Raw genomic sequence first — 13,449 nt, forward strand, 5'->3', positions numbered from 1 at the left:
GTTTACCCATGGGTTCTCATAGCTACAACAGTGGGAAGCACATGGTAGGTGCTCAATAAATGTTTGCTGAATGAATAAACAAGAAAAAAAGTGATTTATTTCTAGGGCAAAAAAAGGGAAAAATACCAGAAGTGATAAATTCTCTCATATCAAGAAAGAAATAAAAAGGAAGGAAGGAAGGAAGGATTGCTAACTCTCCTCAAATAGCTAATGAATTGTCAAAGTTTTCTATTATTGGTCCATGAAATTTTCACTAAATCATGAATTAGATTTTCCTTAAATTTTGACCAAGTCACTAGAAGTCATTGTAATGGAGGCAAGATGTGAAAAGTCTATACACTGCTCAAGAACCATCTACTTCTTACACAATCCTCCTGCCTCTACAGTAACCTAAGGAAGGTAGTCCGAGCAAAATCAAAAAGGAGGAAGGGAAGAGGATTGTTGAGCTCATGCGGCCAGTTCACAAAAAAAGTCTATCACGCCATGATTTGTAGTCTGTTATTCAGCAGGAAGGAATCTTGGAAAAACAACCATCTTGTTCTTGGAATGTCAGAGAGAATCAAAATAACTCAAAATCCAATCAGCATCTTTGAGCAAAACACATATTCTTTTCTTCTGCTAGTTTTGAATAATAATTCCTCACACAGTAGATTTTTATAGAGCTGGGAACTCCTAGAATAATGAAAAAGTCTAGGAAAAACCTGAACCACACTGGCTTACTAAGATCCAGAGCTGGTGCAGGGCTGCAGGGTGTGACCAAGGGAGCACGTGGGAGGGGGAGTGATGTGTGAAATGGAAGACTGGATTCTGGCAAGGGGAGTGCTGGCTCTGGGATTCTCATAGCAGAATAATGACATTTGAAACCTCTGCTCTTATTTCTCCTTAAAATGTATGAGGCCACACATTTGTTCCAGTCATTCTTGCTGCATAAAAATTATCTCAAAATTTAGTGGTATAAACTACAATGGTTTTGTTTTGCTCACAGTTTCACGGGTCACGAATTTGGGAAAGGCTCCCACTTGGGGTCTCTCACGCAGGTGCATTCAGACGTCCACTGAGGCTGCAGTCGTCTGAAGGCTTGCCCGGCTGAACATCCAGAATGGCTCAATCATGTCACTGCCAAGTGCTGCTGAACTTCTGCTGGGAGCTCGACTGACTACACACACCCTCTCCAGTGTGGTGCTCTTAGTAGTGAAACTTCTTACAGAGTTTCTTCTATCCTAGGATAGAATGTGGTTTCCTTCTCCCAAGAGGTAACCATGGAACCTCATGGCTCTTCTGAGCCTGCCCTGGAAAGCACACAACATCACTTCTGCTGCATTCTATGAATTACAGGTGAGTCACTGAGGCAAGCTCAGATTCAAGGGGAAGGGGATATTGATCCCACCTCTCAATGAGGTATGCCAAGCAACTGATCCTTTAAACAATCTTCAATCATCTTGTCTAACTGCTCCTTTCTTCCTTGGCATGTCCCACTTTAGACCTACTTGTTCCATGTTAGGGTGTTCTACTTGTTCTGTGTTAGGATGTTTACTTCTTACTTCACGGAATACATTGCTAATCCTTAGCGGTTGTCTCTGCACTTTATTTGGTGTTTATGGAAAACTTGGCTTCCCTACACAATTCATTGTCCAGTACAGGTTGAGGCTATGTTATGCTGTAGCTCCCTGTGTCTCCATACTGAATGGACTATCAATAGATTTTTTTCATAGGCAACTCTGTCTTTTCTAACCCAGTGATCATCTTTTGTGGCAATGGAAAAAAGAACAAACGTGTTCCTTTAGGTTCCTCATCATGTGTATTTAACATGTCATGATGCTCCTTTTGAGATTCCTCAAAAGACTAGGAATAGATTTACCATATGACCCAGTAATCCCACTCCTGGGCATATATACAGAAGGAACCTAATTTCAAAAAAACATCTGCACCCCAATGTTCATAGCAGCACTATTTACAATACCCAAGACATGGAAACAGCCTAAATGTCCATCAACAGATGACTGGATAAAGAAGATGTGGTATATTTATACAATGGAATACTATTCAGCCATAAAAACCGACAACATAACGCCATTTGCAGCAACATGGATGCTCCTAGAGAATGTCATTCTAAGTGAAGGAAGCCAGAAAGAGAAAGAAAAATACCATATGAGATCGCTCATATGTGGAATCTAAAAAAATAAATAAATAAATACAAAACAGAAACAGACTCATAGACATATACAAACTTGTGGTTTCCAAGGGGGTGGGGGATGGGAAGGGATACACTGGGATTTCAAAATGTAAAATAGATAAACAAGATTATACTGTATAGCACAGGGAAATATATACAAGATCTTATGGTAGCTCGCGGCAAAAAAAAAATGTGACAATGAATATATGTATGTTCATGTACAACTGAGGGCTTGTGCTCTACACTGGAAATCGACACAACATTGTAAACTGACCATAACTCAATAAAATAAAATTTAAAAACAAAGATGTCATGATGCTCCTTTTGAAACTCCATTCACCATTTTCCTGGAGTGAGTACGCCACTATATTGTTATTTACTCACTTCATACCAATACTGTGAGAGGAGCAATTACTATGTCTATTTGAGCTGACTGCATTTAATTCTACCAAAAATTATCTCATGATATCAGAATAATACATAGAATTACTCACCAAAAGAAAACAGATGTTAAAAAAAAAAAAGGCTAAACATGTACTTGAACTGAGCCTGGACCATCTCCCAAATTTGTACGCTGAGTAAGAACCCTCTCCACACAGCACTGAAGCCATTAAAATTATTACAATGTCCTAGGATTGGAACAGACACCAATGGCCTATGTAATTAAAGGCAATCAGCATAAAAAGGCTCTTGGACTCTGATGGAGGGAAGTTTACCACCATTTTAATAAATAGGCCTAGTTCCTTTATTTATCTACTTCCTTCTTCAATATTAAATTTACAAGAAAAAATGAACACTTTAAAAGAAGCCTTGAAGATTTAATTTTCCAGCAGCCTTTGTCTTTAGGGGAAAAAAATACTTGGTTTTATAATACATTGCTACACAAAGTGGTTCTTGATAACATCTAAACTGTTTAGTTTGCTTTTGGGGACACATTTTAAGTCATCATTTATAAAGAGAAAAAAAAAGTTAGTTGAACCATGTATTACAGTAACTTGGTGACCTGCTGATTCTGTGTACTGTGGGTTTACAAATGGTTTCTTTTGCGTTGCCACTGCGACATTTTTTTCCAATGAACTCTGTGCAACCTAATGAACATCTATACATGGTATATAAGGGGCCAGCTTGGCCTCCAGACTGCATTATGTGAACAATCACTATTCCTTAAACATTTATTTAACATTCACAATGAAAATATGCATGACTGTATAGCATGAAAGGCCACCGGCCTAAGAAGGGACCATCCTCTGGATCTAGATAAACAAGCACCACCAAAACCAGTGTTCTATGTCTGTGGCCTTGTAAGACTAGTTGCTAGAGTTTCATTCCTGCTTCTTCCCACCTCTTCTTCCCCAGCTCTGTTGGTTTCCAGGAAAATTCCTGGATGACTCCAGAAGCCACTCTGCCATGGCTAAGGCACCTCCTTACAGGTTGTCTCATTCAGCCACAACTGCTGCCTCTTCCAGCCCCTGCGCCTCCCACTGGTCTGCAGTCCTGGGCAGGAGGAAGGGCAAAAGGCAATGAGCTCATACAACTCAATATCAAAAAACAAAAAATCTGATTAAAAAATGAGCAGAAGACCTGAACAGACATTTTTCCAAAGAAGACACACAGATAGCTAACAGGCACATGAAAATATGTTCAGCATCACTAATCATCAGAGAAATGCAAATCAAAACCACAATGAGGTATCACCTTGCATCTGTCAGAATGGTTATCATCAAAAAGACCACAAATAACAAATGTTGGTGAGGATGTCAAGAAAAGGGAACCCTCACAGACTGTTGGCCGGAATGTATATGGTGTAGCCACTGTGGGAAAAAGTAAGAAGGGTCCTCAAAAAACTAAAAATAGAACTACCATATGACCCAGCAATTCCACTCCTGGGTATATATCTAAAGAAAATGAAAACACTAATTTGATAAGATACATGCACCCCCAATGTTCACAGGAGCATTTTTTTTTTACAATAGCCAAGATACATAAGCAACCTAAGTGTTCATCAACAAATGAATGGATAAAGAAGATGTGGTGTATATACACAATGGAATATTGCTCAGCCATAAAAAAGAATGAAATTCTGCCATTTGCAACAATGTGGATGGACCTAGAAGGTATTATACTTAGTAAGTCAGAGAAAGACAAATATTTTATGTTATCACCTACATGTAGAATCTAAAAAAATAAAACAAATAAATGACTATAATAAAGCAGGAAGAGACTCACAGATATAGAGAATAAACTAGTGGTTACCAGGGGGGAAAAGGAAGCAAGGAGGGGCAAGGAAGGGGTATGGGATTAAGAGAAACAAACTACTAGGTATAAAATAGATAAGCAACCAGGATATATTGTACAACACAGGGAAATAGAGCCATTATTTTGTAATAACTTTAAGTGGAGTATAATCTGTAAAAATACTGAATCACTATATTGTACACCTGAAACTAATATAATGTTGTAAATTGACTATACTTCAATTAAAAAAAAAAGAAAAAAGAAGGTAAGGTAATTCTTTATACTACTCTTGAAACTTTTCTTTTAAGTTTGAAATTACATCAAAATAAGAAGTTACCCCTGACAACCACTAGGTAAACCATACAAGTGATATGCACAAAAGCTTGAGAATAGATAAATCAAGATGAAATCCTAAAAAATGTCCACATAACTCCCAGGAAGGTGAAACAAAAAAGAGAAACAGAGGAATGAGAAACAGAGCAAACAAACAGAAAATAAATAATAAAAATGCAGACCTAAGCCCTAACATATCAATAATGACCCTAAAAGTAAATGTCTAAATATGCCAATAAAAAGACCAAAATTAGCACAGTAGGTAAAAAAATATATATATGGTCCATTTATATGCTATCTACAAAAAACTCACTTCAAATACAAGAGCAGAGGTATGCTGAAAGTAAACGGATGGAAAAAGATATATCATGAAAATATTAATCCAAAAGTCACCCTCCAAAAAAGTCAGTTGATGTTTAAAGCAAAAATAATAACACTTGCAGAGGTGAAATATGTGCCAAAAACAGCAGAAAGCAATGGAGTCACTTCTCTCCTGAAGAATCTCCAGTGATTCCCATTTCACTAAGAGTAAAAGCCAGAGTTCTTACGAAGTCCTAAAAGTCCCTCTGCCAAGTGGCCCTGTGACTCTGTCGCCTCTCCTACTGTTCTTGCCCCCTGCTCACGGTGCTCCCGTCACACTAACCTATGGGGCTATTCCTAGAGGATCGTGGACAACCCCCCCCCGGAGGGGGGGGCAGGCCTAAGCACTGGCGGCTGCCTCTGCCCAGAAGGTTCTCACACCCAGATGACCAGAGGCTAGCCCACTTTGAAATGAGGCTCACCCAAACAAATCTAATGACAGCTGTAACTCATGTACTCATCTCCAACCCCCTTATCCTCCTCTAATTTTTTCATAGCACATATCACCTTTTTAACACAGCATATAATTTCCTTGTTTAGGTTTCCCTGTGCTAGGATGTAAGCTCCAGTAGAGCGTGGATTTTGCCCGTTTTCTTTTTAAATGTACCCCCAAGTCCATAGAAGAGTGGCTAGTATATAATAATGGCTTAGTAAACACTTGTTGAATGAATGGATAAATAAAAGACTATTTTAGAGGGAGGATGAGATAGAGAATGATGTTTGTGATACAGGACAGACATTATTCTGAGAACCCAGAACACAGAAAGGGAAGACGTGGCTGAAGTAGGCAGTTCAGCCTCATATTAACCATTTGTAGAGAGAAGTATCGTGACGAGAATGGTCCTTTAAGAATATCAATACCGCAGAAGTGAACACCTTTAACCTCAAACACAAGTCCATTATTCACAAAGAGGAAACCGAGCAAGCGAGAAGGCACACACAGTTCTGTGTTAACCACATCCAAACTGCACATCCTCTGCTTAGAGTCACACCTTTAACCTCAAACACAAGTCCATTATTCACAAAGAGGACACCAAGCAAGCTAGAAGGCACACACAGTTCTGTGTTAACCACATCCAAACTGCACAACCTCTGCTTACGGTCACCTTGACAGAAGGGTAGCACGATGTTTGCACAAAGCACCTGGATGTGTGAGTCCAACATTTTCTATTCCTTTTATTCGTTTTTTAAAAATTCATTGCACACAAAATGCTAAAGCTAAGGGATTTGCAGATCATCCATTAGCGATAAGAAATACCTAGCTGCTGTTTGTTCATTTTGAACTAGCAGACATCTCCAGGCATAGGCGTCACCCAGAGTCGTAATGTAAATAGGTCATTTAAACAAGGAATTCAGGTAGAAAATGGAAATCACTGAAGTACCATTAATGCCCACACCAGCTTGCTTCATCTGGAAACAAGGAGGAAACACACATTCATCATCTGAGTTGATAGTAATCAGACACACCAAGATGTTCCGTCCTTCTACAAGCCGGCCGGCATCCTCCCAAATGAAAATGTAACCAATCTTCAAGAACCAGCTCAGATGCGATCTCCTTCATGATACTCAACGATCCCCAAAGACAAATGAGGGTTGGCTCCTATTAGCCCCCTAGGACTACATTGATATCAGCTTGTGGCACTTGCCTTACCTCTCTGATACAGTCATGAGCATTCGATGTTGTTGCCTCCAAGAGGACAGGAATCCTGTGTTTTTAATCTTCTGAATGTCCGTTGGTGCCTCACATATATATCTAACAAATCCTTATTAAATTGAATCAATCAAATGCTTCCAAAATAGGCTCCCATCCGGTAGGTCGGCAAGATCTTTGTATACAGTAGGTATTCACTGAATTCATTTGACTGGAATCGCAAGAAGATTTATATTTCTGGCAACTTTTTGTTTCACTGTCTTGTCGGGCACTCCACCTCCACTGTTCTTCAGGAATGAGCTATTAAGTTCTACTTTTCTGTACAAATTTTAGACTCACTGGCAAGTTCCCCCAAAACAAGTACGTTAGTATTTTCACTTAAATTACATCAAATCTACAGATTAGTTGAAGAAGTTTGCCATATTTATGATCCTGAGACTTCCAACCCATAAACATGGTATGGATTTTAATAATAAAATGTTTCAATTGTGTCCGTAAAAGTTTGCAAATATTTGGTACATTTATTCCTGGATAATTTATAGTTCTACGTTATTTTAAATAGCATGTGTTTCTACAATTACATCAACTGCTGGTTGCTGGTAGAAGGCAATAAAATTGATTTGTGTATATTGATTTTTGTACCAAGCAAACTTTACTAAATTCCCTTATTAATTCTAATTTATATATAAATTCTTTTGAATTCTCAATGAAGATATCATTTGTCAATAGTGATAGTTTCATTTCTTCCCTTCAAATCATTATGCCCTTTTTTCTTTTTCTTACCAAATTGATCTGGCAGGAATTTCCGTTTTAATATTAAACATAAATCATCCTTGGAATCTGCTTAATCTAAAAAGAGACAGATGTTTTTTATGCTTAGCCATTAAAAATAATGTCTGCCTTATGCTTTTTGAGGCCAATTTTAGGTTAGGTAGTCTTTTATTATTAGTTTGCAAATCATGAATGAAAGTTTAACTTTATTTTAAAAATTCTGTACTACCAAAGTTATCATATTTTTACCTCCTTTTTTTGGTCAGTATGGTGAATTACAGTAAATGAAGTTTCTAATATTAAGGAACATTAGACTAACCTGGCATTCCTGGAATTAATCCAACTTGGTCATGATAAGTTGTTTTATATAGTGTTAAATTTGATTAGCTAAATTTTTTTTTTTAGGATTTTTGCATCATGGTTATGAGTAAGATGATCTATAATTTTTTATTTTTTTAGTATCCTGTCAAGTGGTGTATTATGACCATGTTATCCTCATACCAATCATATATTAGAAATTAAATTTATTATTAAATTTATACAGATAACACTTTAAACAGACAACACTTTAAATATGAAGGACACACAATTAACTCAATAAAAGACATTCAAAACTGTATAGAGAAAATTATACAACTTTCTTAAGAGCTATTAATGAAAATCTATTTTAAATGGAGAAGCATATACCATATTATGGATTTGAAAACTCAAAATTGTAAAGATATAAATTCCCTCAAATCAACTGATAGACTTACTGCAAACTCAATTAAAATTAGCAGGTTTCACGTGTGAGATTTGAAGAATCCTAAGAAATAGATGGTATTTTTAAGAAACAGGATTTGGTGACGATCTGGATGCAAAGTACTCAAAGACAGGAGCCCCAGTTGGTTTGCTCTGGGGGGGAAAAAAACCCAGAAAAGGAAGCAGGCCAGTCCCTTGACTTCAGCTATCTAGACACAACCTCCCAGTTACCCTCTGTTGTAATTTTCCAAGTTTATACAAGTGATTCAAAATCCAGTGAAAGGCTTGGCTTTATGTTCGCTGGTGTTACTGTGGGTGGAATCTTAGAAATGCTAGTGTCTTACAAATATAATGTTCTCTTTGTTTGAAGATTTTGTTTTCTAACCAAGGAGATAATTAATTAAGCTTGAATTCTCCCATCCCCCTCTATGTTCTAAACAGCTGGTACTTATTTGGGACACGATTTTGTTTGGAATCCATGGTGACAGAGTATTTGTTTATTGTCATGAACATGTTATAAGGTGGACTTACGATTTGCTAAACCAATCAATAATCATTGCATTAAGAATCTTCCTTTACACAAAATTTTTTTAAATGTCATTCATCTCCGACATCAAAACATCTTTCTCTAATTCAATTAATGAGTCAGGCACCTCTAAGTCCAAAAAAAAATAGTGTTAAATATCTGGAATTCATAATAACATTAAATTTTCTCTGATTAAGTAAACTGACTTGGCATTTTCAAAAACCACTTTAGTTGATAGATTATTGTGCTTATTCTCTTAAAATGTCATTTGAAAAATAAACACTGAAGTAGAATGACCACTGAAAGAAAAAAAAACGTGAAGGAGAGATGCCTTAAACAAGGGAGGACCCTGTGGGGGTGGTGAGGACAGTTCAGGGACTCTGTTGACTGGCTTGGTTCCCAGCTAGATTTCATCTGGTCCACCTGTCAAATGCCAAGAAAAATAAGAGCATTTTGCAGAGGCCAATTATCTCCATCTCTCTGCTCTGACCCTCCCTCCCTCCTGACCCTTTGACCCTCCCTGCAGGAGCTGCTCTGAGCAACTGTGCCCAGCACCTGGGAGGCAAAGAACTCCAGAGAGGCCAGTATGTCAACATTCCACTGGGAACGTTGTGGCTGAGAGTCCAACAAATTCAGCTGTTACCTTTCCACACCCTCCATCTAGGCTCCCAGCCAAACCCCTCCTTCTCCACGACTACACATTACAAGCAAAGCCCCAGCCCCTCTTCTCATCCCTTCCGGTCCAGTTCCCCTCTCCATCCCACCTCCAGGCCTCGCTGTCTGTGAGTCTCTCCACCGTGCCTTGTGAAACCCCGATTCTACAAATAACTAACACCCTTTGGTCTACAAATACTTCCTTGAGCACTGCCTCTACATTACTAACAAATAAACTTACTAGTTTCCTTCCCAAACCTGTCATTCCATCGGGCACCAACCTTAGATCACCCTCTAAGTCACCAGGACACCAGCCCTCGGAGTGAACATGACCTCCTCCCATTTGCCTCCCACATCCAATCTTTTGCCAGGTGTTGACGATTCTAACTATGATTTTGGGGGAGGGGAGAACAAGATGAGCCTATGCTCAGTTATTAACCATACTATTATTTTTTTCATATCTTTTTATTATGAAAAGTTTCAAACATACCCTTAAATACAGTACAGCAAAAATCCCACATACCCACCACTAACTCCACCAGGTCATAACATTTTACAATACTGTATTTGATTCCATTTCCTTTCAACACCTTTCATTTTTGTTTAACAGATGAAATTCAAAAACATCAGATGACTTTCCCCAGGTCCACAGCACATACCCAGCACAGTGTCTAAGACACAGCACACACACAGAATCTTTTGCTCAACAGTATTTGCCTAAGCTTAGGAGCCTCCTTGAGACCCAATCCTTTCTTTCCCTGTCTCCCTTTCCAATCTGCTTCCTTGGAATATATATATTTCTATCTGCATTGATTGTCACTCAATATTTTTTCCTGTAATATCTCAGTATTTTCTGTGCATATGCATCTCTCTATTTCTTTTTATTTTTCTTTCTCCCCATGCCATTCCTTCTGTCTTTTGTTTAATAACTATTTCATAAGCACTGACAATGTGCCAGGCACTGTTCTGGGCCCTCAGGTTATGTACCTGACACCCTTTCTCTCTGTGCAGCTTTCTCTTTGCTGCTACTTCTTGTTTTCCGGCCCATCGATCAATCTGAATTTCTTCCCCTTTTCCTTTCATCATCTCTGCCCCATCGCCTCCTCTCACGCTTCCCTCACCTAACTGATTACAAAAGAAAATGGAAGTATTATTTAACCTACTGTGTTTCCACACTAGAGTGTTCAGTTTTAAAAATTAAGAAGTAACATCCTATTGAGTGATGTTCAAATTTTTTACAGCAGCACCAAATCTTCAGAGAACCTTTTCTCGCTCACCAAGCGCCCTGTATCCCAAACATGTCTGAATAGTCTCCATTCTACAGATTCATTTCCAGATCTTTACTTAGGCTGTTCCTTGTTATAGGGGGTGGTCTCCCAACCTGGAGTTGTCAAGGTTCTTTGGAGAGGAGGCAGCCACAGTCTGCGCTTTCAACCGCACCTCGAGCATTTAGCACAATGCCTGGTGCACAGAAAGAGCTCAAGAAATGTTCATTGTACTTTTTTTGAAAAAAAAAAAACAATAAAAATAAGTTACTCATTACTGGGTACAGCATGTTTTCTTTGAGTTGACGGGCCACCATGGAAACAAATTCCTTCGCTTCAACTGACTGGCTGGGACAGGAAGCGAGAAGGTAGGAAGAATGGACCAGGAAGAACTCCTGACAACTGTCACGCTGAGAAAGAATGAGAACCTCCGCGATGACTCCTTCCCATGGGGTTACAGACGTGTCAGAGGTGGAGAGTGAAGCAACTGCAAATAGTTTGCCTCCCTCCTAATCCTTCAGGGCAAGAAAAAGACGGGACTAAGAAGAAGACGGAACAGCTGCAGGTCTACCAGCGCATTCCACCGAAGTCACAAGCAAACTGACGAGAGTTCAAACCCTCTGTGATAACAGCAGGGAGACGCTGCCAACGAAAAACACCAGGCAAAGGGGCGCGGAGGCTTCTCTCCCTCAGAAAACTAAAGAATTAAGCCGCACGTATCGGGAAGACCCAGTAAATCAGAGGTCAGAGAGGAGGCAGCAGATGCCCCTGCGCACGTGTACGCAGAGGGCACGGCGCCAGCGCGACATCCAACGCGTAGGAAGTTAAAACACAGTGATAATCTCCTCTTTCTAGACCCCACCCTGGTCCCAGCTGGTTTCCAGCACCTCGGGTGAGATCATTTACCATGAGATAAAGCCCTTGATGGTTTGCTTCTTAGGAGTTTCGTGATTAAGTTCACTTAGAAAATGAGTGAGAGCAGTTTGAGGAGACAGACACTCCTGGCCAAGCAATGTGCAGACTCCTGGAGCAGCTGACGGTTAAATGAACCACATCCTCAGGAAAGGACAATCCTCGGCAACACTCACCTGCACGGAAGTCACCAGGCGCTTGTTAAAAACTCAAGATTTCTGGATCCCCAACTGTTTTCTATTTAATCCAGGTTCACACACAAAGCAGTAGCTCAATGTTAAATAACAAGGAAGTTTAAAAAAACGAGACAAAGCAAAACAATCTCCTTCCCAGGCCTCACTCAGATCCAAACCGGCGTACAACACTTGCTAAGATCTTTTTGTTTCCACGTGCAGAGATACAGCTTGTGACCGTCAAATGCTTTTTCAGCAAGATTCCCTGGTGATTGAAAGTCTGAGAAGATGCCTTTCAGGTGAGCCAAAAAGCCACCTGCCCTGAGGTTTCTCTGCTCTGGGGCCATCCTCCCTTGAGCTGAGGTCCAAGGAACCACAGGCAGGAAACCCCTCCTATGGTCCAGAGCCTTTGTCTCTGCTCCTGCACAGAATTGTTACATTGGATTTTGTGCTCCTAGCAACTGTTTATATTTATCACATTATCCAACTCAGTTTTCGCTTTCAGCAGACTTAGGTACTTTTTGATTTTACTAATTACTCTAACATACTCCTCTTGCTAAACTCTAATGACTTACCAGATTGTAAAAATAACTCATCATCCTTGCTTTTAAATTATTGATAAAGCGATGATACCAAATATTCCTTACAGCATCTAGGTAGTAAGTTTATTAGTTTTCACTGTTCAGTTTTTAAAGTTTCTGTATGTTTGAGGTTTATCATAATAAAATATTGTTGGGAGGGGGTGAATTTCAAAGTTACAAAAACAAACACAGTAAAAAGTAAATTCCTCCCCTCTTCTTTCACTTACTTCGATCTAATTCCCAGAAGGTAATCACAGTTAACAATTTCTTATTTATTCTTCCAGGATGCTCTATGAATATACAAGCACATTTTTTTCTACTTGATAGTATATATCATATGATGTAAGCGCATAAAAGCATAAAAGCAAGTCTGAACTTGCGTTTTTCAGTTATCAACACATCAAGAATGTCTTTTCAAATAAGCATGTAGTGACTAGTCCATTTTTTAGTTGCTATATAAAATTCCGTTTTCTGAATATACATAAATTTGAGCAGTGCCATGTTGAGAGATACACAGGCCATAAAGGTAGTTTACAGATGGGTTGTTTTGCTAACATACATATGCACAAATGTCACAATGAACATCCTTATACTGCTTTCTTTTTATATTCATCAAGTAGTTTTATAGGATAAAATTCTGGAAATGAAAATATGGGTCAAAATTTGCATTGAAATGATTTTAAGATATTACAAAATTGACTCCTAAAAAATCACACTAATTTAAATTCCCATAGAGTGTCTGTTTTCCTACATCCTCAAATATACTTAATATTCTAAACTTTTTATATGGAAACGAATATATATATGTAGATGTATGACTGAAACACCATGCTGTACACCAGAAATTGACACATTGTAAACTGACCATACTTCAAAAGAAAAAATTTCAAACTTTTTAATCTTTGCCAATCTGATAAGTGAAAAAAAGAACTCTGGTTTAATTAAAGAAATGAACATCTTTTCACATGTTTGCCATTTGTTTGGGTTTTTTCCTATGAACTGCTGACTCATGTTCTTCACCTAAGTTATATTAGGGTTTTCAACTTTTCTTGTCGATTTTTTTAAAAGCCCGTT

This window comes from Vicugna pacos, chromosome 4, assembly GCF_048564905.1.
Source record: "Vicugna pacos chromosome 4, VicPac4, whole genome shotgun sequence".
NCBI classification, from domain to species: domain Eukaryota; kingdom Metazoa; phylum Chordata; class Mammalia; order Artiodactyla; family Camelidae; genus Vicugna; species Vicugna pacos.